At 42.4% G+C, this 27,488-nt stretch overlaps 1 protein-coding gene across 5 annotated transcripts in view; it reads left to right on the forward strand.

Moving 5' to 3' along the window:
- Window positions 1-11,664: 11,664 nt before the first annotated feature.
- Window positions 11,665-27,488, forward strand: part of UBE3A (ubiquitin protein ligase E3A) — a 92,953-nt gene continuing 77,129 nt past the window's right edge. For 4 of the 5 annotated variants that reach the window (XM_005283197.5, XM_042840823.2, XM_005283198.5 and 1 more), the window contains exon 1: window positions 11,665-11,807. The gene's annotated coding sequence lies outside the window, so the exon portion shown is untranslated. Of the gene's footprint in view, window positions 11,808-14,670; window positions 14,760-27,488 lie in introns of those variants that run through there. The other variant, XM_065580830.1, reaches the window with a different exon arrangement.

Consider the following 27,488-nt stretch of genomic DNA (forward strand, 5'->3'; position numbering starts at 1 on the left):
GGGGTCCCACTGAGCCTGCTCATTCCACCAGCCAGGGCTCCCTCACCCTGTCCTTTCACACACACACACACACACACACACACACAGCTGTAGAATCACACAATGTCTGCAATCAGCTCTATGTGGAAAGACTCAGCTCAGGGAATTTCCCAGCACTCTGGTGCACACACCCTCTGAAGTGTAAACCCAAAATTTTATATTGTCTTGCACTGTATAGAGATCTACACAGTGTAAGTCCATGAAATTTGCTCCCTCCCTCAATGTGGAGGAAGATATGCACAGCTCCCCCCCCCCCCCCCGTTATGAATTGCACAAACTGGTTATAGAATAAACAGAAAATGAGTTTATTAACTACAAAGGTAGATTTTAAGTGATTATAAGGGATAGCAAACAAATAAAACAAACCATGTAAACTAAGCTTATTACATTAAGGAAATTAGCTACAAATAGTAATTTCTCACCCTAAATGTTGTTCTATGCAGGTTGCAGAGTTTCTTTAAGGTAACTTGTACTGCTTGCAGCTTAAATCTCCAGGTAAACCCTTCACAGGCTGACCTTTCTCGCCTGGGCTCAGCCCCTGCCTCCCTCTCCCCCATCTTCGTTCCTTTGTTTCTTGGGTAGGGAGGCAGTGGAGAAGGGCCAAGATTAACTCACTCCCCAGCCTTAAATAGGATTTACAGATGGCGGGAATCCTTTGTTTCCTAGTTTGACCCGCCACCCCCTTCCAGTGGAAAAATACCAGAAGTCCAAAATGATGTCCAGTACCAGGTGACATGATCACCTGACCCTGCAGTGTTAAAGCAGCATCCCAGGAAACTTCTCAGGAAGGTGGGAAATTAGCATCTTCAACATCCTATTGTCCTTCCTAATGGCCCATCCAAGCTGTTTGCATACTGTCTGGTGGGCATTTCCCAGGTAAAAACACAGTTGTAATTATTACATAGTCAATATTTCTAACTTCAGATACAGAAATGACACATGCATACAAATTGGATAATCACATTAAGTAAATCATAACCTTTCCAATGATACCTTGCATGATCCATCTTGCATAATACATATCTTAGTTATGCCATATTCATATCATAAGCTCATCTCTATGAAGAATACGGGGTGTAGGGTCAGAGAATGATAACAGCAGCATATGATACGATACAGTCAGCCATCAAAACTTGTTTGGCAAAGTCTATGATATGATGCATGACTACCACCTAGTGCAGCTCATCCAGTCACTTCTGGAGACCAGACGTTTTTACAAAAAACTGTGCAAGAAACAGAGCTGCTGGAGACAGCAATGAAATAGCATCCCACAGGGCAGTGTGCTAGCACCAACCCTCTTCAACATATACACCAATGACCAGCCCATACAGAGCAATATGAGGAGTTTCATATACGCCAGTGATCTAAGCATCACAGGAGGACTATGCCACTGTCAAGAACAGATTGTGAGCAACCTCTCAATTTATTACAATAAGAACCAGCTTCGCGCCAACCCAACCAAAATATAGGTGAAAAGCAGTCACCTGTGTGCCATCGAGATGCCAAGCGGAAACTAAACATCACCTGGGATGGAATCCCACAGGCTAATCACCCAAATGCTGTCTACCTGGGGCTGCCATTGTGCTGAATACTTTTCTTCATAGCACATGTAGAGAAGGCGAAAGGAAAAGTTTGTGCCTCCAACAACATCTTCCAAAAGTTGGTCACCTCCAAGTGGGGATTCTGGGCTTTTCTTTGAGATGTAGCCTTTGCCATAGCTATTCATGGGTAACTGCAGAGTGTTTAATTTGCAGGCAAAGACCACAGCAACTGCAGAATACAGATACCCACTTACTTGGGATCTCTCTCACAGGGACCACAGTATAATGATGCTCCATAGACTTGACTAGTTTCTAATTCATTTCCCAGGTGCAAATCAAAAAGGTGCTTTTGATCTGTCAAGCCCTGTAAGATTTGGACCCTATGTATCTTCAAGGACATCACTTTCTTCATGTTTTAACCTTGCAGCTCATCATCTGAGGCATTCTAGCTAATAGCTTTCTAGTTTATATGTATGAGGTCTCAGTGGAGGGCCTTCAACTCAGACTCACTCCCTTGGTCTGATAAAGCCCAAATTTGTTCAATGCTAGGATATGTTATACGGCTTATCTACTTAACCTAATTTTCCCATGGAAAAAGTCTAGCTTTCTGGGTGTTGTTTCTTTTGTGGGACAGTTTTGTTCATGTTTTTATTAGTTAATATTGGTTTGACTGCTTTTCAATGTTGATAGTTGTATTGTTCATTGTAAATGCATCTGGTAGCTGTTTGGTGCATCATATAAAAGGATAAACAAACAAGTAAATATTGACGGTAACCCCATTGACCTAATGCCCACATGGAAGTCCAAATTTCAACTGAAAATGAGATTGCTCCCATTCAGTAGGGGGAAAAAATGTAACTTTATTAGGCATTATGATGAAACACTGCCTAGATACAAACTCTCCTTCATTACATTTTACCAATGCAAGAAACCAAAGGAATCCTTATTTAGCATGAGTTCATTTAATAGTAGATGTGTAATCAAAACCTTTTATTCCTCAAATACAACCTGAACAAATTTGAATAATATTGGGACTGGTGAAAGAAATATCATTTTGTTGCCCCTTCTTCTGACAAGAGTGTCACCATCTGGAAAGCAGTAGCAGGTTTTCAGGGCCTTGGAGGTTGGTTTCCCTGTGGATGACAACAAATCAGCAATGTGGAGTCTGGATATACTCTATGTTTTAACTTGTTTTATGTACACAGATACACCAGTCCTGAAATGAGATGGTCAAATAGCATGCAGGGCAATCCATTCTTCCAGGAATTTCAGCCCAACCCCAGTGCTTGGTCCCCAGTGAGCACCTTTTCTTTAAGAATTGATTTAATCAGAGACTAAGGCAGAGGGTAATTTCTCCTGCTGCTTGAACAGCTCCCTCTTTCTTGATGCTGCATAACTCAACAGCTACATGCCATGTCTTCCCAAGAGTCAAAATTTGCTCATACAGTAAGTGAAAGAAACTGGAAAACTAAGAGTACATCTACATTTCAAATGGGATGTGACTCCCAGCTTGAGGAGACATACTAACTCTAGCTCTTGTCAGGACAGGCTAGCCACCCTGAGTACTGTGACAAAGCTCTGTCCTTGTCTCCATGGGTCCCACATTTCCTGACAGATTTCACTAGCCTCAGAGGCTCACTATGTATGACCCTCCACATAGCTCTTCTCTCTAGAGGCAAGGGTCACAGCCTACTGAGCCATTTTCATCATAAGCCAGCAAGGTTGGTGAGGAGAAGTTACCCTCCCTTGCACAGTCTCTGTTGTCTCCCAGTCTCAGTGGTTAATTGGGGGGGGCAAAGAGGGGAGCCCAGGCCCACCTTCTACTCTGAGCTCCAGCCCAGGGACCCTAATAGTATCAGCTATGGTAGCTGACCTTTTAGAAACAGGACAGATACAATTCCCTGGGCTACTTCTCCACAGCAGCCCCCACTTCATTCTACTTTACCCTTACCTCAGGGCCTCCTTCCTTGTGCCTGATATGGTGTGTACTGCTCAGTCTCTCCAACAGCACAGCTTCCTCCCATAGCTCCTGACATGCACACCCACCTGACTAACTGGGAGGTTTTTAACTAGTTTCAGCCAGCCCCTGATTGGCTTCAGGTGTCCCAATCAACCTAGCTGTCTCCACTGCTTTCTGGAAGGATCTTAATTGGCCCCAGGTGACTTGATTAACCTGGAGCAACTGCCATTTGGTTACCATGGTAACAGGGATTTGTTTAGCCTGGGGCTGACATACCTGTTTCTCACTACTTTCCTATAGCCATCTGGCCTTGCCCCGTCACAGTACATACCCCTCCAACACCCCAGACAGGTATTCAGGATGGCTAGCTCATCTTGCCGCTTACGCCACCATGGCTGCATTCTATTTTTAGCATGCTAGCTCAATTAGAACTAGCGTAAGTATGTTTCCTTGAGCTGGGAATCACAGCTCGAAGCGTAGACATGCCCTATGCAAAACAGAAATACCTGATGATGCCTGGCATAACAATATGTAGCTCACCTGAGGCGCTTACCTAGGTTAGAGCCTAGATTAGACTACAAATACTTCCTTATTAACCCTAACCCAAAATTTGAAACAACCCTATGTGAATGATGAGTGGATTATTCTACTGGCCCACTAGGCCATAGTACAATAATAACCTGTTGGGTCACCTAGACCACAACATGTTTTTAAGTAAATATTAGCAGCCATTGTTTATTAAATGCTCATTACTAGGGTAAAAATGGCCTTTGTCGTGTACACAGACTCACCGACAGCAATTCCAGGCCCCAGGGCCAGGGCCGTCCCTAAGGAGATACGGGGCCCGGGGTGGAGGTGACAAATCCATCACTTCCGGGACCAACCGCACTGGCCAATCGCACCAGCCTGTGGGGTCCCCCCAAGCGCAGGGCCTGGAGCAGGCATGCACACCTAGGAGCCCTGCAGCCCACGCCTGGGCGATTTAAAAGGGCCCAGGGCTTGGCAGCGGTGGCCAAGGGCCCCCAAGCCCTTTTAAATTGCCCGGGCCCCTGGGCAATTGCCCCCTTTATCTTCCCCCCCACCCTCCGTTGGCAGGCCTGTGTGTACATGCACTCTTCTAGAGCACTTAGGCTAATATTTTCACACCTATCCTTTTAAATGTTATGGTTCACCCTGTTTGTTTTTCATGTTTCGAAATGAATGCAAAATTTAAAAGTAAAAGACAAGGTTAAGATAAAAACATTCTTTGTAACTTATTCAGTGAAGGAAATAAAAATTTAAAAATGAGACAATACATAGGTCAAATCCAGCTCTACATATCCAATAGCACTACTTGCCTAAGAAGGAAAATTTGGCTCAGGATGTTGCTGCATATAACAGACTTTTCACTTAAATAAACTCATTTCAAAATATACTAAAGTTCTTATGATCTACATAAATAGTCTATAATTAAATTGGCATGTTATATAGCACTTGTCATGGTAACTACACTTTTTCATTGAACAGCACAATAATGGTAATATAGAACATACATGAATTGTCACTGGGCATCACTTACTGACATGGTCTGTTCGCTTTTCCCTTGGTGTAAATAACACATGACTTCTGTGAAAAGGAAACAAAAGTTGTTTGCTTTGTGGGTTTTTTTAAATGACCAATGTTAATGATCTTTTGCTTCTTTTATGAAAATTCTAGATGAAGAATTGTTCCATTATCCCTTCCTATCCACATAAACATGAGTATTGCCAAAGTGGGACTGAGGTCCGCTCAACAACTGGGGTAAATCAGCCTACCACAGATATGGCCCTGAGTGTTTAAAAACAATATTAAAATTAGTTTAAAATTACCTTCATTGCACTGAGACATTCAGTTCACGATTTCACAAATTGACCATAAATTCTGCCAATGAGTGTTCTTTCTGAAGAATAATTTAGACATGGTAGATACAGTACTCTGGATAAATATTTCCTATCTAGTAAGTAATTAACCCATATGGCTCACTTATAAATACTTTATCTATAAAAGTATTGTTGCCAACATTAAAAAGTAAATAGTATTACATATTATCCTAGCACCTTGATTCCAGTTTTCACAAGTGATTACAAGCACTTGTTATGTCAAGCAAATTTTAACTGAGAACTCCTATATAATTGTAATTATTGTTTTAGGAAATTGGGAGCCTTGGCAAAAAAGTCAAACCAAAGCATTTTAATTCCATGGTAAAGATTTGTTTGTGTATACATCTCCTTTGGGTCCAATAAGGTCCAAAAAACTAACTTTTTGTTTTCGGGGGGGGGGGTGTTTTTTCCAATTTCATGTCGAAGCGTATAACATTATCAATGTAAACTGAATTAATCAGAATAATAATTGAGAATCAGGGAACATTTCATTTAGCAAAATAATAACATATTGAATATAGAAACACTAATTTAGATATTTTTGTTAATGAACTTGTACAAAAGTAAATATTGACCTGAAACAATGTATTGTCTCATTCCTCATCTATGACAAAAGAGAATCTTTAGCATCATCCACTTGTTTTGTTTTTAATTTCAAGTGAGACAAGGTAGTTTATACTATGGAGTAGAAAATATCAGTGTAAAATAGACCTGCATGCTGTCAAATGGATTGATTCATGAAAATACATTTTTCTTGACCTTGACCCCAACAAGAAGCTCAATCAATGTTTACTTTTCACCTCTCTTCTTGTCATTATAAACAGCAGCTTTTGGGTTCAGAATCATTCATATGTAGATTTACCAGTGCTTTGGCTGACCTTTTTCATTTTTGCAAGCATTTAATTGTCCTCATGCAAAAAACAAAAATGCTAACTAAAAATTAAATCCACCACTAAGCTTCCCTACAAAAACCAAAAGTAAATGGCTGATCTCTGGCAATATAATATAGCTCAGTAAGATGTTCCTCCAATGCTGGTAACGTATACATTGATTTTCAACATCTGTTTTAAAATAGTGAAGCTTCCAAATGAGGTGTTTGTTAAATCCCTGGCCACTTGTGCAGAAGCACTAGTCTATTACCTGCTGCCTCTCTTAACAGAAGTAAGGTCAATTTAACCTTTCAGGGTTATGATATAATCCCAAGGGCACAGCATCACTTCTGGTCTGAGTCGTATCAGTGCAAACATGGCAACAAAGTGCTTCATATTTCTGTCTGTAATTGCTAAGCTTTAGGGGGACTGAACATTTTCTGGTCAAAATTGACTATAAGTCACAATTTTTACCACATTTATTTGGGCCTGATTCTTATTTACACAAAGACCACTTTACAATGCTCATTTTACATCTACTTAAAGGCCCCTTTATACTTCTAGAGTGTTAATGAGTTTCAGTCCCATTTATTTCTAAGTACTGCAATGTAGGTTAGTAAAGACGTTAGTCTGTAGGTTTACTGGTACTCTGGTCTTTAGCTACCAACAATATATAAACAAAGCTAAATCAGTATAGATTTCACATTGATTTATAAAAGCAGGCAAGAAAGCTTGGCCTCTCTAAGGAAACAGAGATTGATTCTATGCATCTTTTTTAATTACAGCAACTGCGCATGACTTCATTTCAGAACTGGACACCAAGCTGAACCGAGGTACATTTCCTAACTTTAGGAAAATGTGTGCCATAACACACTAGGCAATGGAAAGAGAGTGAAAAGGGGGGTTGGAAGTGTCCGCAGCACTGACATTCTATGCTAATACATATCCTCACTGCACACTGCGTGAGAGAGAAGGCTGAATAATAGTGAAGCATTTACAATTAATCTGCAAAGATGTCCAAAGAAAAATTTCTGGGTAGTCAGCCATGAGACTTGTCTACAGGGGAAGGATTTTGAAGATGCCATCACTAAAGGGGAAGTATAGGAACATCTGTGCTCTGCTCTCTCAAGCAGTCTCGCTGAGATGAGGTTACTCTTGACATGTCCAGGCCTGCTGCCAGAGAGAGGTGGGTGTGAGCTACTTTCTCTGCCCTACCTCCCAAATGTGGTGGTATTATTTGTATTACAGTAAATCCTAGAAGCCATAACCAAGATCAGGGCCCCAGTGTGCTGGCACTGTACAGAAGCATAGTAAGGAAAAGTCTCTTCTCAAGAACTCACTTCAACAAGACAGACAAAGGAAATACTGTTGTCTCCATTTTACAAATGAGGAACTGAAGCACCGAGAGGTGAAGCGACCTACTCAGGATTAAACAAATTCGGAAGTAAACTTGAATTGAACCCAAATCTCCTGAATTCAAATGCAGTGCCTTACCAAAAGACCACTTGTGTCCCTTGGGTGAGGGTGAGGGGTAGGGGAATACTTGTTTCTTAGAGTCAAGATACCTGCAAGAAATGCATACAGGAGACATTCCCTTCAATGAGACTTCAGTTCTTCAAGATGGAACAAAGACACAATTAACTCAGCTACTAGGGTAAGGGCCGTAACACTTTCTCCTGGCATCACTGCTGCTGTTTCATAAGTTTTCCCCTTTGCAGCAAGAAGTTAGGCTAATTGGAGCTTATGTGATGGAAGCAAACATGCAGCTCAGTCATAGAGTCAGTATGTTTTCTAGCAGATGCACGTATCTGCCTTTTGTGTTCCTAGGCTGTATGTTCCCATGGTTTGTACAACAAAAACTGTAGCAAGCTGATGGAGCTGAATCTTTCTATTTGGTATACTATCATACCATCTTAAAGATATTGGTTCCCCATATAAGAGCTTCATATGAGCAGCACAATCAAAGGGGTGTCTGATCTGATTAAATGTGGGAGTCAGAGCAAAGCTACAGAAGCTACAATGGAAAAACAAAATTAATTACAGCAGAAAATTGATAGGACGTTAACTGTTTCAAGTGGCATTAACCTGCTATTGGAAAAATCTGAACCTTATAATACACTTTATAAACCTTGAAAGCAAAATATGAATGCTTCATTGCATGTGAAATCATATATGGACCTTCTGCAAACAATGGGAACATGAGCTTCATCTCAGACTCTAACCAGCTTTGAAAAGTTAGCTGGACAACTTTTGTTGTCTTATGTTATAGCTTATGTTATAGCTTCTTGCTTGACCCAAACTTGCTCCCTTTGAGATGGAAGACCAAGGGTCCAGTCCCCCTACTCTAAAGACTGTTTTATCATATACCCAAAGTGGAGCAGCTTCAGCAGAAGACATTGAGAAAGCCCCACAACAGAATATCCTGTAACATAGTGGTTAGCGCATGCTTGTGAGAGGTGGGAGACCCCTGTTCAAATCCTTGCTATCCATCAAGCAGAGGGGGGAATTGAACCTGGAGCTTCCACATAACTGTGCTAATCAGTGAGCTAAAAGTTATAAAATGGGCACTACACTTCCTCCAGCTGATTTGTGTGGAATGAAACAGGCACCTCACTCCTCACAAGAAATGTTTTAGGTGTCTAAAGTACCTCACTCCAGGAGAGAGTTTCCGGGCTATAGATCACTAGCAGAGTTAGGTGCCTGCCTATAGCCTGGATTTAGGCACCTAATTCCATGAGAGGGGCAGGCCTAGAATACACTCCTTTTGTCAACATCTCCCACTGGCTTGTTTAGGTGGGTCCATGCCTAGTGTGTTGGCTTTTGGAGATCACATTCATAGGCACCTGGCTCACCGTGCGTTGTATAAAAGCCTAGGCACTTAACTCAGGTTTTGTGGATTGCAGTGTTGTTCCCAATGATTTTCTGAGCGCCTAAAAGTTAGGAGTTGTGACACTCAGCATTACAATGCCTAATTCCCTTTGTGGATCTGGGCCTAAGACCCCGGTATTGCTTTCACTAAACTCAATGATAAAACGTATAGCTCTATAGCTATGAACAAATACATTCAAATGGCAAGGAGCCAAAGAATGGAATCCTCATCCCTAAACTTAATACATTCAGATTATGTCTGGTATAAGGTGATCACCATTGTTAGATGGAAATAAGGGAAAACCACACGAAAAATAAGAGACGGTGCTTTATTTTAAGGGACATTTTAGGGAAACAGCATTTCTCGTAGCATATCATGTATTTTTCTCTCAAGTATACATTTCCACTGCCCTCAAGTATGCAATGCACTGATCAGAAGCTTCAATTTAATGTTTAAAATGGTTCTTATAAGTTTTAATACATAAGAACGGCCATACTGGCTCAGACTAATGGTCCATCTTAGCCCAGTATCCTGTCTTCCAACAGTGGCCAGTGCCAGATGCTTCAGAGGAAAGAACAGAACAGGGCAATTATCAAATGATCCATCTCCAGACATGCCAAACCCGTGGAAAAAAATGCAGAAATTGGACTTGTTTTTGGCTTAATTGTCTTGTGAGTTGCTTGTTGGCTAGTTTTTAGCTTGTTGCTTGTAGGCTTGTAGCTTGTTGCTTCTTTTTTTTTTTTTTTTGGATGGGCTCCAGGTAAGCAGGGCAAGGGGCAAAGGGGGGGGAGAGAGTCAGGGGTGCACAGCGGGCCCACCACAGTCCAGACTGCATGCCGGGGGATCTAGTCACATAGTGTTGAGGTTCTTAGGGATTGGCTTGTTTTGAAATGGGATTAGCTTGATTTTTGGCTTATTGTGAAAATCGGGGTGCTTATTTACTGCGTGAAAGTTTGCAACTGCGTCCATCTCCTGTTGTCCAGTCCCAGCTTTTGGCAATCAGAGGCTTAGGTTATGTCTACACAGCAAAAAAAACCTTGGGTTTGGCTGGAGGACCCCCTCAGGGTCCTAGATCCCAGGCTCCAGTGTGAGCCGGGAAGTCTACACAGCAATGTAGGCCTGCTGTGGATTTTTCTTTGCTGTGTTGACATACCATGAGGGACATCCAGACCATCTTGGTTAATAATCATTTATGGACCTATCCTCCATGAACTTATCTAATTATTTTTTTAACCCAGTTATACTTTTGGCCTTAACATCCCCTGGCAATGAGTTCCATAGGTTGACTGTGCTTTGTGTGAAGTACTTCCTTATGTTTATTTTGAACTTGCTGCCTTAACTTCATTGGATGACCCTTGGTTCTTGTGTTATATGAAGGGGTAAATCACACTTCCGTATTCACTTTCTCCACACTATTCGTGACTTTATAGACCTCTATCAGATCCCCCCTTAGTCATCTGTTTTCTAAATTGAATGGTCCCCATCTTTTTAATCTATTATGATGTGGAAGCAGTTCCAAACCCCTAATCATTTTTGTTGCCCTTTTTCCATTTCCAATATATCTTTTTGCATGAGCTTTTCCACTCATTTTCCACAGCTGCAGACAATAGTTGGCATTTCTGCTGTAGCTGGTCCCTTACAGTTGCCCACTTGGGGTGGGAGGGTAGCAGGATTTGACTTCACAAAGCAAGCCAGGGTCCTGCAGACAAGTCTCCTTCACTCTGGGACTCATCGTTAAAGCACTCCCTGCCTGAGCACTAACTGAGGCAGGAGGTCAGGTGGAAATAGCTTGTGATCACCCAGTTGAAGGCCGAATCCTAAGGCAGCCGCACTGGTGGGCAGGTAATTAAGGCTCATGGTTGGGCAACCTTAATCCTGGCCTTTCCTAACGTTGGAGGGCTCGACCTTGCAACCCCATTACTGCGCCTTCACGCAGCGTGTGCGTAACCACCCCAGAAGTGCTGACACAAGCCCGTGGATTGTACACCCCTCTCTCGACTGGGGGGGGGTCTGGCTCGAGACTGAACCCTTGGGCTTGGCAGACCCCCCAGTCTCGCTTTCCCCTTCCTCTGCTGCCCAACTCCCCTCCTCCCCGCCAAGGGGTGACTGTCCGACCCCAACATGGCCGCCAGCGCGCGCGGCCGCCTAACCACTGCGTGCCGACAGCGTCCGCCGCGAGACCCTCGGCTGCCTCCGCGCCCCGCCCAATGGGAAAGGTGGGAACTCTATGGTTCCGGGCGGAAAGTAGCGCGCCCTGATCCCGAGCGCGGTGCATGCCGGGATACCCTGCTATGCCCGCGAGTCCTCCGAGGCTGCGCCGCGGCGATATTCGTGTTTCTCCCAAGATGGTGGCGCTGGGTTCGGGGTGAGAGAGGCGCAAAGCGGGCCCTGCCCACCTCCCCGACCGACCGCCGCCGCCGCCGACCGCCCCCAGCCCGGACTGCCGGCCTCGCCCTCAGCCACCGCCCTCCGGACCCCGCCGAGGCCGCAGCCCCGTCCCGGCACAGGCAGCGGCGCCGCCTCCCCCGCCCCGAGAGCAGCGCGGGCCCCGCATGAGCCCGAGCGGCGGCAGCAGCAGCAGCAGCAGCGATAGCGTCAGGGCCGCGCCGGGGAGCAGGCCGCAGCGCACAGGTCCGTACGCGGGGGTTGGGGGAGGCTCAGCCCGGCCCGGAGACAGGCACCGCCGGGCCCAGGCGCGGCCCGCCCGCGTGTCCCTACGGGGACAGTTTCGGTTTCGCCGCTGGGGTTTGCGGGGAGGCCTCCGCTCTCGGGGCGGGGATGGAGCGCGGGGCGGCTGCCCAGGTGCCAGGAGATGGGGGTCAGGGGTGACCCCCGAGACAGGGGGTAGGTGCGGGTGGTGCCTCCGTTTTGGGGGGGAGGTGCCCACGGGGCAGGGTACGTGGTGTGAGCGGCCTTCTGTGTCTCGTGCACACGGTGTAGGAGGTCTCCTTGAGAGTAGGGGGTGGAGAGGAAGCATGACCAGTGCTTTGGGCATTAGTTGGGGAGATGTCAAGTCCCTGCTCTGTCACCAACTTCCTGTGTGACCTTGGACACGTCACTTAGCCTCTCTAGGTAGGTCTACATGGCATTTTGGAACCCACAGGAGCAAGCTTCAGGGCCTGGGGCAATGGACTTGAGCTAGCAGGGTCGCTCTGGTGCTTTAAAAATTGTTGTGTAGACAACGCTTTGAAGTTGTGGTGTGGGCCGGAGCTGGGGTTCTGAAACCCTGGCCTCCACCCTGAGCCACAACTTCAAACCACTGTCTACACAGTTACTTTCAGAGCACTAGCAGGAACACACTAACCTGAGTCTGTGGACCCAGGCCAGAAGGTTTGCTCCTGTGGGTTTCAAAACATTGTATAGACTGTGCCTAATAGTACTTCCTTATCTCACACAGTGTTGTGAGTTACAAATATTAAAGATTAGGAGCTACTCACATGCTACTGTGATGGGGCCATATAAATGTGGTAGGCTATTCAAGGGGGTAAGCTGACTTGCTTGTGTAATATGTCATCTTGGTTGAAGAGTTGGACTTCCTGAGCTGTAAACAAGCTGTTCTTTAGATCACTTTATTTAGTTAATGTTGATTGCAGGATTTTTTTGCTTTTTGTGCCAGTGTTTAGCATCAAAAAACAAAGCAAATACATTGGCTGGATTCTGCTCCTTGCACTCTTTCTGATCCCGTTTCAAGTTATAACATAACTGAGTTAAGTTAACTATAAGTTATAACTGAGGGTGAAATGTTCTGAAGTTGTACCAGTGGCTGAGGTAAATGCTGGTGCTGTGGAAATGTTTTTATTAAATTGATTCGTTATAAGGTTTGTAAGTGTTAATAGTTTACATATGCTATCTTGTTAGGGTTGTTACAGTCAAGGAAAGCTTTTCTTCACTTTCTGTGTAATACCCACACTGCTCCTGGGTTCTAAGCATCTTTGGATGGGAAATGTGTTCTAGGCACCATTCTTGTGACCTGATACTTGCAAGAAGGCCCCGCGTGTATGGACTTCAGTGGGACTCTGTACAGATGCAAGGGTCTGCAAGGATCAGTTTGCCGGATCCGAGTCTTATTTGGTGCAGGATGTCAAACCTACTGTATCTATGGCAAAAAGTCCGTTTTAGGGCAGAGACCTTGGATTTTTATTTTATTTTAATGAGAAGTGGCTAGCACATTTTGTGTGCTACCAAAACAAATAATTTTAATTCATCATGTGCACTCAATAAGCAAAAAAGCTGGGAAACAGACTTAAAGATACAGATTCTATCACTTTATAATACTATGAACGTTAGTGTTTATTAGTGTGTGTGAACTGTAACCATATTCATCTTGTAAATTAAACCTCTAAAATGTGTATTATAAAATTAATTTGAATAACTTTCTCACATAACATCCATATATTGACTTATATACATATTCAGATTTTCATTATTCCTAGTTCTGGTCACTTTTAGCTGCGCATCTCCATCAGAACAACTGTAATTTTGTGTCAACTGTTACAACATAAACTAGTTTTAGAAAAACTGGTTATCATAGTATTAGGTAATATATGGCATTATTTATCACACTGGAATTTAAAAGAAGATCCTTGTTGTGTCTACTCTAGTGTTTTCCATCACTACAATATGAGTTCCTCCGAAGAATTTAAAAATAAATAAATAACAGCCATACTGGGTCACACCAATGATCCATCTAGCCCAGTAGCCTGTCTACTGTCAGTGGTCAATGCCAGGTGCTTCAGAGGGAATGAACAGAATAGGTAATCAAGTGGTCCATTCTGTGTCGCCTGTTCCCAGCTTCTGGCAAACAGAAGCTTTGGACACTTCAGAGCATGGTTTTGCATCTCTGCCCATCCTGGGCAATAGCCATTGAAGGACCTATCCTCCATGAACTTATCTAGTTCTTTTTTGAAACCTCTTTTAGTCTTAGCGTTCTCAACATCCTCTGGCAAAGAGTTCCACAGGTTGACTGACTGTGTGTTGTATGAAGAAATACTTCCTTTTGTTTGTTTTAAACCTGTGTCTATTAATTTCATTCGGTGACCCCTAATTCTTGTGTTATGAGGAGTAAATAACACTTCCTTATTTACTTTCTCCACACCTGTCGTGTTTTTATAGACCTCTGTCATATCCCCCCTTAGTCATCTCCTTTCCCGGCTGAAAAGTCCCGGTCTTGTTAATCTCTCCTCATGTGGAAGCTGTTCCATATCCCTAATAATTTTTGTTGCTCTTTTCTGTACCTTTTCCAATTCCAATATATCTTTTTTGACATGGGGTGACCAGATCTGCACGCAGTATTCAAGATGTGGGCATACCATGAATTTATATAGCAATATGATATTTTCTGTCTTATCTATCCCTTTCCCAATAATTCCCAGCAGTGTTCACTTTTTCGGACTTTTACTAATATTTAAGTAAAAACATGAATCTTCATTCCTAGGTTTTAAGAGAAATAGTTTGATTTGCTTATAATTTATTTTTGGTTTTGATTTTAGTGCGAGTGGGTGTGTCGCCTCTGTCTTTGAGAAAAGAAGTTATAGAAGGAAAGTTAGGTTGAAGACATTAGTTTTGTATTTAGCTCTGAAAATGGTGAGTTCATGGTCATTATTACCTTTTGTGGAAGTGAGTTCCATAGGATAAACCCAGCTCCTGTGGAAATTCCAGCTTCGTACTGTACCTCTCTTCCCTTTAAAAATTCACACAAGTTTGTTTATAGCTCATTCTGCTTATTGCTGCAGTTGTAAGAGGCAAATGTCAGTGATATTCTTTGTGATTGGCAGTTTTTGTGGATTTTAGTTAACTAATGAAAGAAAAGCATCGGTAGGTAGTATTAAATTGGCCATTTAAAAATAATATTTAAGGTTTGTCAAATACAAATTGACACAAATTGTCACATTACCCAACTTGTCCCATTATAAAGTCTATTTTCAGAAGGCTTATATTATGTTTTATATCATGTTGGGCTGAAACTTATTACAGAACTTGTTGGCCAAGATAGATATTTCTTAAGTTAATTAAAACTACACTTTTAGCATGCAAAGTTTAAAAAAGCAAGATCATAATGCTATTGCAAGACCTTAATAGATTTATCTACACTAGGTTATCTTCTCAATTTTCCCACCATAACTACTCCCTGGTAGTGGTACTAGCGTAGACAAGCTGTTGGAGTTTTAACCACCATGTCAATTAAACCAATACACTCCGGTTGCATTTTCAGTTCATAGAGCCCTGAAAAGTTGTGCATCTTGCATATGGCTCAATTTTTCCAGCTTCATTTTTTGTTATAATAAAGCAGAGCTATTGATCACTTCTCTGCATCAGCAAAGTTTTCTGTTCTGTCCCACAGTAATACGTTTCATGATGTATCATAACAGGCTTTTTGGGATGTGTAAAGAATTTAATAGCTTAATTTAGACTTATTAATAACCTGAATCCCCAATTTATCCAATATTCTGGATAGTTGAGACACTTGATATGTAGTTCTGTACAGTTTAATGTCATTGCATTTATTTTAACCATTTAAGTGTTGATGTAGAATGCAGGTGGGATATTTTAATCCTGTATGCTTGTTTAGCAGCTTCAATAATCCTTTGGACATGACACCGTCAATGCTTTTTTATCAACCTCAGTTCTGTATTAAACTTCTATACTGTTGAAATGTGATGTTTTGAATGCATAAAAATCAAGAAGTCTAGTTGATGAGCAACCACATCTCTTCTGCATTGCAAATATATTTTCTCCTCCGTTTACCTATTTGTAAAATAGGTGTAATATTTATCTAACTTATTAGGGTATTCTGAGATACGATTAATTTATGTACATTATTTTGACATTCTGCTATTAAAGACCGTGTAAATTATATAAATGTAAACTATTTATGTAAAAGCATAACCAAACTATAGCTGCACTTTTCTTCTCTCCCTTCCATCCCTCAAAAACATTATCAGTGAAAATTGAGGACACTCAGTACTCATGGGATTGGGTCTGTAATAAATAAGTGAGGCTCATAAGGAGTTAACATGTAAATTCTCATGAAGGAATAAGTCTTTCCTACTAGCTGGTGATGATAGGAGTAGGTCTATTTGTAGTTCCCTCCTAGTAGATATTCATGTAAGTAGATAGGCAACATATTTCTGCATAGGGCTCATGGAGAACAAGTACCATATATACTTGTTCATTAGCCCATTCGTTTATAAGCCGACCCCCCAAGATGGATAGGTAAAAATAGCAAAAACTGTATGAACCTTTCCTAAGCTGACCCTATATTTCAGGGGTTGGCAAACTTTGGCTCCTGGCCCATTAGGGTAAGCCACTAGCAGGCCTGGATGTTCTGTTTACCTGGAGCGTTCACAGGCACGGAGCCCCTCAGCTCCCAATGGCGGTTTGCCATTCCCAGCCAAAGGGAGCTGCGGGAAATGGTGCCACTTCCCGCAGCTCCCAGTGGCTAGGACCACAGGGAGCTGAGGGGCTCCATGCCTGCAGACTCTCCAGGTAAACAAAACAACAATGTGTTAGATATTCAATTCAATGATTCCATAGAGTTCTGAAAACTGACCATTGATTCCTACCCTTTGTTTCCTATCTTTAAGTAGTGATCAAGATAGAAAGAACTTGGTCATTGAGAGGTCAGGGAGAGAGCAGTACTTAGACATGCTCATGTGTAGGGCCCTACCAAATTTACGGTCCTTTTTGGTCAATTTCATGGTCACCGGATTTTAAAAATCGTAAATTTCATGATTTCAGCTATTTTTAAATCTGAAATTTCAAAGTGTTGTAATTGTAGAGTTCTGACACAAGAAGGAGTTGGGGGGGGGGTACGCACAAGGTTATTGTAGGTGGGGTTGTGGTACTGCTACCCTTACTTCTGCGGTGCTGCTGGTAATGGTGCTGCTTTCAGAGTAGGACAGCTGGAGAGTGGTGGCTGCTGGCTGGGAGCCCAGTTCTGAAGGCAGCCGCAGCACAGAAGTAAGGATGTCAATATTGTACCACGCCACCCTGACTTCTACCCTGCTGCCTGCAGAGCTGGACCATTGGCCAGCAGCCGCCACTCTCCGGCCACCTAGCTCTGAAGGCAGCAGCACAGAAGTAAGGGTGGCATGGTATGATATTCGCACCCTTACTTCTGTGATGCTGCTGGTGGGACACTGTCTTCCGAGCTGGGTATCGGTCCAACGGCCGCTCAGCTCAGAAGGCAGCACAGAAGTAAGGATGGCAATACCGTGACTACCTTAAAATAACCTTGAGACCCCCATGCAACACCCATTCAGGTCAGGACCCCCAATTTGAGAAACGCTGGTCTCCCCCCGTGAAATCGGTATGGTATAGGGTAAAAGCACACAAAAGACCAGTTTTCACGGGGGGGGGAGGGGGAGACCAGATTTCATGGTCCGTGACATGTTTTTCATGGTTGTGAATTTGGTAGGGCCCTGCTCATGTGTGAATTAATAGATCTGTAGATGCAAGCGTGTTACTTTCATGTGAAGAGGAGGAGAACTATGTGGGGGAAGGATTGTGAAGCAGGGAATAAAGGATAAACAGGCTTATTGATTAAACTATAATATAAATGAAATAGTAGAGTAAGACAATAGATTCATGAGAATGAAGAAAATTTTTTCCAGGGATAGACTTAAAGGAAGTAGTGATCTGCTTCTCTTTGAGGCTCCCCTAAGACTTTCTCCCAAACTATCTATAAAAAGCATTTCATATCAACTGGAAGAAAGGGCCAGTTGATTCAATATAAATATCTTCTTTTTAACCATCAACATTTTTTTAATAAGTTGAGCCTGCTTTCCCTTATCAATTTTACAAATCCCTGGTTGGAGGGAAGTAGGGATGGTGTCGCCTGCTTCAGTTTTTTCTACTACCTCCTTCCACCTTTCCTACCCTTTTTGCAGAATAGTGGAGAATTCAGAGGAAGAGCTGCAAATGCTCAGCTGTGTGGGACTAATTGTTGAGGTCTTTGAATTCTCACTTCAGTGGCTGAGGCAAGAGGAGTGAGCCAACCACTTCTTTGAACCATCCTGCTCATTTTTTTTACGTGTGTGTGTGTGTGTGTTTTAAGAGAGACTTCTGATACTCAGCTGAACAGAAAACATGGATTTTCCTTGGTGGGTGAAAGAGGCTTTATAGTTTTGATGTGTGCATTCGCTGTCGTATAACTACATGGATTATAAGGCCTGGTCTGCACTTAAAATTTAGTTTGCTATAACCACTGCATTCAGGGATGTAAAAAATCCACATCCCGAGTGCCATTGCTATGCCAACCTAACCCCCAGTGTAGATGCAGCTAGGTTGATAGCTTCTGTCAGCTTAGCTACTGTCACTCAAGGAGATGGTGTTCCTATCATAATGGAACCATTGTGATAGGCTGCATCTACACTACAAAGTTATGCCAGCATAGCTACAATGCTGTAGCTGTGTCGCAACAGACACTGTAGCATAGACATGGCCTTAGACTTTTCAGCCAAACACATTGCAGCTTTCATCCAAGTCATTTTAAAAGTATTGCTACACGTTTACATACATTGTTAGCCCACTATTCTTACACCTTTTTTTCAAAATCCCGCAAACCCACGCAGTCCTCCTTGCTGTCCACCATCTCTGACAGAAGCATGGAGCCTGCACAGCTCTGCACTATTGTCATGAGTGTTACAAGCAAACAAATCCTATAGCGTTTGCAGAGCCACAAGAAGAACCAAATGAATGGGGAACAGCCTTCCTTGGAGGATGGGTGGCTGTGGGACATAGCGAGAACCAATTCAAGGTTGTGGTGGCGTTCATGGAGCAGCTCTAGACAGTGCCACACTGCTTCTGGGCCTGAGAAACAAACACTGGTGGGATGGCATCATAATGTGAGTTTGGGATAATGAGCAGTGGCTGCAGAACTTTTGGACATACAAGGCCACATTTCTTGATCTGCGCTGAGCTCATCCCAGCCCACTAGCAGAGAGACACCAAAATGAGAGCTGCACTAACAGTGGAGAAATGAGTGGTGATCGCACTGTGGAAACTTGCAACGCCAGTTTGCTACTGGTGAGTTGGGAAATGGACTGCAGGGGCAGTTTTGATGCAAGTGTTCAGGGCCATTAATCGCCTCCAGCTATGCAAGACTGTGACTCTGGGCAGTGCGCAGGATCTAGTCGATGGATTTGCAGTGACAGCACACACATCCCTATTTTGCCACCAGGCCACCTTTCCACTGAGTACATCAACAAAAAGGGCTGTTTTTCTATGGTTATACAATCATTGGTGGATCACTGGGGATGCTTCACCGACATCAATTTGGGCTTGTTAGAGAAGATACATGACACTCACATCTTTAAGAATAATAGGACTGTTCAGAAACTACAAGCAGGGACTTTCTTACCTGACCAGCGGGTTACCACTGGGTGGGAATGTTGAAATGCCAGTAGTGATCCTGGGGGACCGAGCCTTCCCCTGGGTCATGAAGTCAAACACCTGCCACCTCGACAGCACCAAGGAACCATTCAGCTACTAGCTCAGCAGATGCAGAATGACAGTTGAATGTGCTTTTGGTCGTCTGAAGGCGTTGTTTACTCACAAGATTGGACCTCCAGTGAGAGAAATATCACAATGATTAGAGCTGCCTTCTGTGTCCTGCATAATATATGTGAAGCAAAGGGGGAAAAGATTTTTCCACCAAGGTGGAGGTGGAGTGGCTGTCTGCTGAATTTTAACACTCAGGTACAAGGGCTACTAGAAGAGCTCAACATGCTGCTATATAGCTCAGGGAGGCTTTGAAATATAGTGAGCAAGAGTAGTGTGTGGTATGCTCGACCTCGCCCTGCTCTTTTTGTGGCCTGGTAAGGATCATGTGGTTACTGTTGTACATATAGGAAGATAATATTCACTGCACCTATTTTGTTTTGCGTGATCCTATGAGTTGTGTGTCACCGTTACTATGAACTGTCTTTCCGCCAGAGCAATTCAGTCAATTCAAGAGAGACCAGGTGGATTTTAACCATTTTTGAAAACTACAATAGAAGTAAGTAAACAATCTCACTCCCCGCTGGGTGGTCCAGTGAGGCATACCGGTTGCAGGCAAATGAACCTTTTTTTTTCTTGTTTAGAGTCTGTCACTACACCACCACACAGAGAAACTCTTTACACCCTCCTATATATCCTAAGTTATGCATGTGCCTTGTAATAGTTACATGCAGGGTGGATTTGATTAAATCAGTTTGATTTAAATCATGATTTAAACCACTAGTCAGGAAGACTCGATTTAATCATGGATTTCTACATAAAAGTGCATTCTTGTTGGTTGTTATAACCTTAATACATATTCTTCATCACTCGGAGATAGATGTAGGTTTCATTTTTAGAAGGTACACACAATACATCTGTAAAGTGATTTATTTTGAAAACTTTTCAGATTAGTTTTACAGCTATATCAGAAAATGAATGATTGGTTATTTTATTTACCAATTGAAGCAGATATTTATGAAGTCATTTGGAAGTGAACTATTTCCAATTCAACAGGTTAATCATTAATATTTGGTGGATTTTCTTGCCATGCTGTATTAGGAGGAGAACATCACCAGACAGACATTTAAATTGTTTTATTTAACTAAAACAACATTATGTATTCTGGATTTTTTTTCTTCAACAGCAAACATATGTTTTAACAAAACCAACATATGAATTTTTGAATTTAGTTAAACATTCAAGTTTTTTAAAATCAGGTTTGTTTTTGTTAAAATTGTTTTTAACTAAAATAGTTAAATGCATTTTTTTAAAAAAACAAAAGTTAAATCGACTGTCAGCCAGGTCAACATGAGAAACTTAAAATATTGGCTTCTGCAGCCAACTCAGTCGTCTTCACCTTCATTTTCCTGGTTGTTCATAATCTGGAAAAGAAAAACAAGCTTTCCTGCTTTTTTAGGTCCCAAACAATTTCTCAAATTGGAATGAATTAGTCCAAAGGAAGAAAATATTCTTTCTATACTGGCAGAAGAAGCTACTGCTAATAAGTGAGATTATCACTTCAACCATCTCTGAATCCAAGTGCTTAAGTGACTTCCACCAGTTCACTGGTGTGACTTTATTTAAAACACCATCGGCAAACATATATTTCTTGAATGGTTCACTCTTAGCTCTGAAGTTCATTACGGTTGGCATTTTGGAAGGATGATTGCTGGATGTCCATAGCCAGGAAACATTTTCCAAAGTTCACTGCAGCCAATTCAGCTTACTGAGCCAAATGTATATTACATTTGCTTGCAATCACTGTCTAATTGCCAGGATCTGTAAGAGCAAAGCCAGTGTAGGCTTTTCCATCAATGTGGTATAACAAACTATCTATAAACCGCACCTGAATAGATTTTTGTTTAGGAAAAGATTTCTCATCCCATTTGGAGCCCCAGAAAGATATTTCTTTCGAGTGCTCAGTTGAAGAAGTGGGCACTCATGGGGTTCCCACCTACCAATAATCCTCAAGCAGTTTCAGATGGTCCAGACAGGGTCTTTTACCTGAAAATCTCAATCCATTAAAGCTAAAGTCCAGCAAGCCAGCTGAGAATTTGATACCTGCCCATCTTTAATTTGTCCAGAGAAGGTATTTTAGAAGGGTGTGAAGAGCCTATAAGGACTATGTGTTTAACCCGTAATAGATTCTGAATGATCCAATGCACTGCTAGAACTTGATTTTTTTTTTTTGCTTGCAGAAAATTGGAGCATAAGCTTGTCATGTCATCTGATGAAGTGGGTATTCACCCACAAAAGCTTATGCTCCAATACGTCTGTTAGTCTATAAGGTGCCACAGGACTCTTTGTCACTTTTTGTAGGTTAGGATGTGCTAGTGCAGCTATCTGGGCAATTTTTGATTTTAAGCCCTGGACTACTTGATTGTGTTCAGACCTCCATTCCTAAATTTCTCCCTTCTTGAGAAGTCTATACAGTGGTTTAGCAATTTCAGCAAATGCTGGAATAAATTCCCTATTGTATCCTGCTAATCTCAGAAACGATCTCAACTCATGTTCAGAGTACTTGGACTTACTCCTGAAGGGGCTGTCTGCTATCAGAGCCAATTTCAGTTCCCAGGAAGGATACTTTATTCCTGGCTATCTGAACCTTCTTCCCATTTAATTTTAACCCTGTCTCACTCAGTAGTTTAAACAACCAAGTTAGGACTTCTCTGTGTGCTTCCTCAGTTTCTGAGGCAACTAATACATCGTCATCATGTACCAATACCTGATCAGTTTCCAAAAGAGGAGCCGGAAACTTGGTTATTTCTGCATGAAATAATGTGAGAGCGTTATTAAATCCCTGAGGAAGTAGGGTCTGTGTAAACCAGGGGCAGGCAACCTATGGCACACGTGGCAAAGGCAGGCACATGAGCTGATTTTCAGTGGCATTCACATTGCCCGGTTCCTGGCCACCAGTCTGGGGGGCTCTGCATTTTAATTTAATTTTAAATGAAGCTTCTTAAATATTTTAAAAACCTTATTTACTTTACATACAACAATGGTTTAGTTATATATTATAGACTTATAGAAAGAGACCTTCTAAAAACATTAAAATGTATTACTGGCACGCAAAACCTTAAATTAGAGGGAATAAATGAAGACTCGGCACACCGCTTCTGAAAGGTTGCCGACCCCTGGTGTAAATTGTGACCTTTGTGCATGAAAGCAAACTTATATTTCTGTGCTTTCTGGGGCCACAAGGACAGACCAGAAGCTATTAGTTAAATCAAAAATAGAAAACCACTTCTTTCCATCAGTTACTCGTTCTAATAGGTCCTGATAGGATGCCACCACTGGGGCAACTGCAGGAGTACGTTGATTCAATGTTTCTTATAATGAGTGATAGCACGGATGTCTGGAGAATGTCACTCCCAAGAATCCCTATATCATCTTCCAAATTTTGTTTGTCAAATTTTGTGTCGTTCTGCGCTCCAGATATTATTATTATTGGAATTTTATCTGTAAAAGGTATAAAGGGGGTTGACCAGTTTATCTGTCCAATTCATGTCTCCTGGATTTTAAGGACCCATGTGCATTCGGTTCTACAGGTAAGATACGTTTGACGCCTTGGTATCCACTAACATTTTGTATTGCCTCTCATGATTTTAACATTGGGACGCCCACAAGAATCCCAGGATAAGGGAACCTCCATGGGTTGGTGGGGCATGTTGCCCTGTTGTTAAAATTGTTTTTAACTAAAATAGTTAAATGCATTTTTTAAAAAAAACAAAAGTTAAATCGACTGTCAGCCAGGTCAATATGAGAAACTTAAAGCACTAGACTCCAGTCCTGGGTCACCACCCAAGGCTCTAACTGTGTTTGCAGGTACAGTTTTAGAAAAAGTTTTTCCAGGTGCTTAGAAAGTGTCATTATTAACTTCCAGTATGGAATTCTTTACTTGATATCTTCATTTTGTTTTTTAAATGGTCTCTTAATTCAGAATAAGGCGGCCTCTTTTGATCTTTTCCTTTATCCCTTTTTATCTCTGAGGCCCTTTTCCTCTCCTTCCTTTCTCCCTTGAATAGTCACAGCAGATCTTGTTTTTCCTTTTATCTTTAAACCCTGCCTAGCGGAGCTATCCTGCCATGCTCCATATGCAATGAGGATTTTGCCATGGGTATTGTTTGCATTGACCAGCAAGGCAATCCTATTCCTAAAACCAGGATGGAATCCTACTATTAATGTTTGTAGACCAGATTATCACAGTTGGCATCTGGGAAGATTAACTCATAGCCTCCCCAAAAGTGAGCTTCAAAAGCCTGAGGGGGTCTCATATTCCCTTTGTTTTGTATTCTACAAATACTTTTCCCCTAAGAGTGTGGCACTAGATTATTTTTAACTTCTCTTAGTTGTGGTTTCTCATCTAGACACTTACCTATAATCTCAGTGGAAATAGCTGATTTGAGATTGGGTGTCAGTGAAACCACAACCACTAAACAAAAATCTTGATTTGTCCATTCATTTACTTTAGCTTCTCTTTCCCAGTTTGGAAGCCAGCTCTTGTTAAAGGTCCCATGGACTGAACAATGGCTTGAATTGTTCAGGAAAAAGTGAAGTAGTCTCATTTACCACTTCTTCACGGTCACCATTTTGATTGCCCCCCTCAGTGGGTCTCCACCTGACATGATTGCTTCTAGTGACAGGGACCATTGGATTAGGGCAATGGTTCTTAACCTGTTTACCATTGTGGGCTGTATCCAGTACTACCTGTATGGCCCCAAGGATGTCACATGGCCCACAGCTGTGTGCTGATGGGCTAGGTTGAGAACCACTGAATTAGGCTGACAGTCTCTCTGATCTGGATCATCATGCCACAAATCACACTTATAATCATAATATGAGGGATATAAATCTCCCTCGTTGTCATTCCTCTGAGGAGGAGGGTGTGGACTCTTACATCGGAACCTATAATGGAAGCCATCTTACCCGTCTCACTTGCAACTGGATTTGTAATTTAGCAATGGTTTGATTGCAGTGACCATGGGAGGCTGCCCGTTTCCGTCCCTGGTTCTCCTGCATTAAAGCTCGAAGGACAGATCAACTGTCTTTAATTCTTTCTCTAATTCCCCTGCATCCTTGAATGAGGGTGTTTTTCCTAATGACCCTTTTAGGCTTAGTTGCCATCAATTTTCCCCATTGCTTTTGGAGCAAATCCCAAAGAGGATCATTGAGAGTCCGCCATGAAGGCATCCTGGGACCAGTAAGGCCTCCTGTTGGAGGAGATGTAACTTGAAAATATCTACCTTCCCCATCCTCTCTTCTGAGGAGACTTTTTAGCCCACTACAATCTGTCTTTGAGAGATTAAGATATCTTCCCCCATCTGGATTGCAAGGTTGCAGTCCCTGACCCCAAGCACTGTAATTTTGAAATCTGACAAGATCCACTGGTCCTCACACGGGACATCAATTATTACGAACTGCCCTTCCTCTCACCCCCGACCTCAGAGTAATTCTGTCAAAATTGAGAGAGATCAAATGGATTTTAACCATTTATAAACAACTACAGTAGAATCTAAATATGTGATCCTAGGTTACAATACAGCAAGTAAGTAAACAATCTCGCTCCCTGCTGGATGGTCCAGTGAGGAGTACCAGTTTGGGCAGATGAATCTTTCTCTCTGTTTAGAGTCTATCACCCTTCCATTACATGCCACAAAGAGAAGCTCTAAACATATATGCTAAGTTATGCATGTGCCTTGTGATTATGTGCACATACACCGCATGTCCAGACATATCCAACTATGGCTCCCCCTATTGCCAGAAAATGTGAAACACATGCTAAAAGGTAAACATTAAAACAAGAAGGGTAAAGGTGCTTCACTCCAGAGATACTGGAGCGTCTAAAGTAGAGCCTTGCCTGGGACTATTTTTTTAGTCCCGCCCCGCCCTGCAATTTCCACTCCCACCTGCTGTTGCATTGTTTCTTGTATTTTTATCCTGCTCCCATCCACAAAAACCTTAGATACCACAAATCCCTCAGGAGACAGATCCCTGCATGCTATTAAAAAAAATCAGTTATATAAAAAAACTGAATTCAGACACAATTTTTACCACTAAAAGAATAAACCAAATACTGCTTAAAGTATTTTTTACATGGTTTAATTCCTGTTATGATAGACATAAAATCTTCCTATCCCTCACTTAGATTTAAGTATTAAAACCTTTATTAAGAAAAACTTGATTTATATTACTGTCATTCTATTTATGACAGACTGATGAACGATTTACTGTTTTCCTGCAAATTACCACAGTGTGTTTTGTTTTTGTTTTGGCATCCCAATTCTGCCTGTCACAGCGCATGAAAAGATGGGAGTTGCCTTACCAAGTGGGGGGGTTAGTGCTAACGAGCCAATTCAATTAAGGAGGAAGTGGGCTATTCTCAACAGTTGACAAGAAGGGGTGAATACCAAGGGAGGAAAAATCACTTTTGTAGTGCTAATGAGGCTAATGTAATCAAGGTGGCTCATTTCGAACAGTTGACAAGAAGATGGGAGTATCAGCAGGGGAAATTAGTTTTTGTAGTGACTCATCAACTCCCAGTCTTTGTTCAGGCCTAATTTGATGGTGTCCAGTTTGCAAACACCATCATAGGACCTCACCACATTAGCCACACCATCAGAGGCTCATTCACCTGCACATCTACCAGTGTGATATGTGCCAGCAATGCCCCTCTACCATGTACATTGGCCAAACCGGACAGTCTCTACGCAAAAGAATAAATGGACACAAATCAGACATCAAGAATTATAACATTCAAAAACCAGTAGGAGAACACTTCAGTCTCCCTGGACGCTCAATAACTGACTTAAAAGTGGCAATTCTTCAACAACAAAAATTCAAAAACAAACTCCAATGAGAAACTGCAGAACCAGAATTAATTTGCAAACTGAACACCATCAAATTAGGCCTGAATAAAGACTGGAAGTTGCTTTTGCTGATACAGACTAACACGGCCACCAGGTCAGCTCCCAGACTGCTGCACTGGGCAGCACAGCATGGGGAAAGAGATGACCAGCCCTCTGTGGAGAAAGAAGTGGTTCAGGACTATTTAGAAAAGCTGGGTGAGCACAAGCCCATGGGGCCAGATGTGCTGCATCCGAGGGTGCTAAAAGAGTTGGCGGATGTGATTGCAGAGCCATTGGCCATTATCTTTGAAAACTCATGGCGCTTGGGGGAGGTCCCGGATGACTGGAAAAAGGCTAATGTAGTGCCCGTCTTTGAAAAAGGGAAGAAAGAGGAGCTGTGGAACTACAGGCCAGTCAGCCTCACCTCAGTCCCTGGAAAAATCATGGAGCAGGTCCTCAAGGAATCAATTCTGAAGCACTTAAAGGAGAGGAAAGTGATCAGAAACAGTCTGCATTGATTCACTAAGGGCAAGTCATGCCCGACTAACCTAATTGAATTCTATGACAAGATAACCGGCTCTGTGGATGAGGGGAAAGCAGTTGACATGTTATTCCTTGACTTTAGCAAAACTTTTGATACGGTCTCCCACAGTATTCTTGCTGGCAAGTTAAAGAAGTATGGGCTGGATGAATGGACTATGAGGTGGATAGAAAGTTGGGCTCAATGGGCAGTGATCAATGGCTCCATGTCTAGTTGGCAGCCGGTATCAAGCGGAGTGCCCTAAGGGTTGGTCCTGGGGCCGGTTTTGTTCTGTAGCTTCATTAATGATCTGGAGGATGGCGTGGATTGCACCCTCAGCAAGTTTGCAGATGACACTAAACTGGGAGGAGTGGTAGATACGTTGGAGGGTAAGGATAGGATACAGAGGGACCTAGACAAATTAGCGGATTGGGCCAAAAGAAATCTGATGAGGTTCAACAATGA

This window comes from Chrysemys picta, chromosome 1, assembly GCF_011386835.1.
Source record: "Chrysemys picta bellii isolate R12L10 chromosome 1, ASM1138683v2, whole genome shotgun sequence".
NCBI classification, from domain to species: domain Eukaryota; kingdom Metazoa; phylum Chordata; order Testudines; family Emydidae; genus Chrysemys; species Chrysemys picta.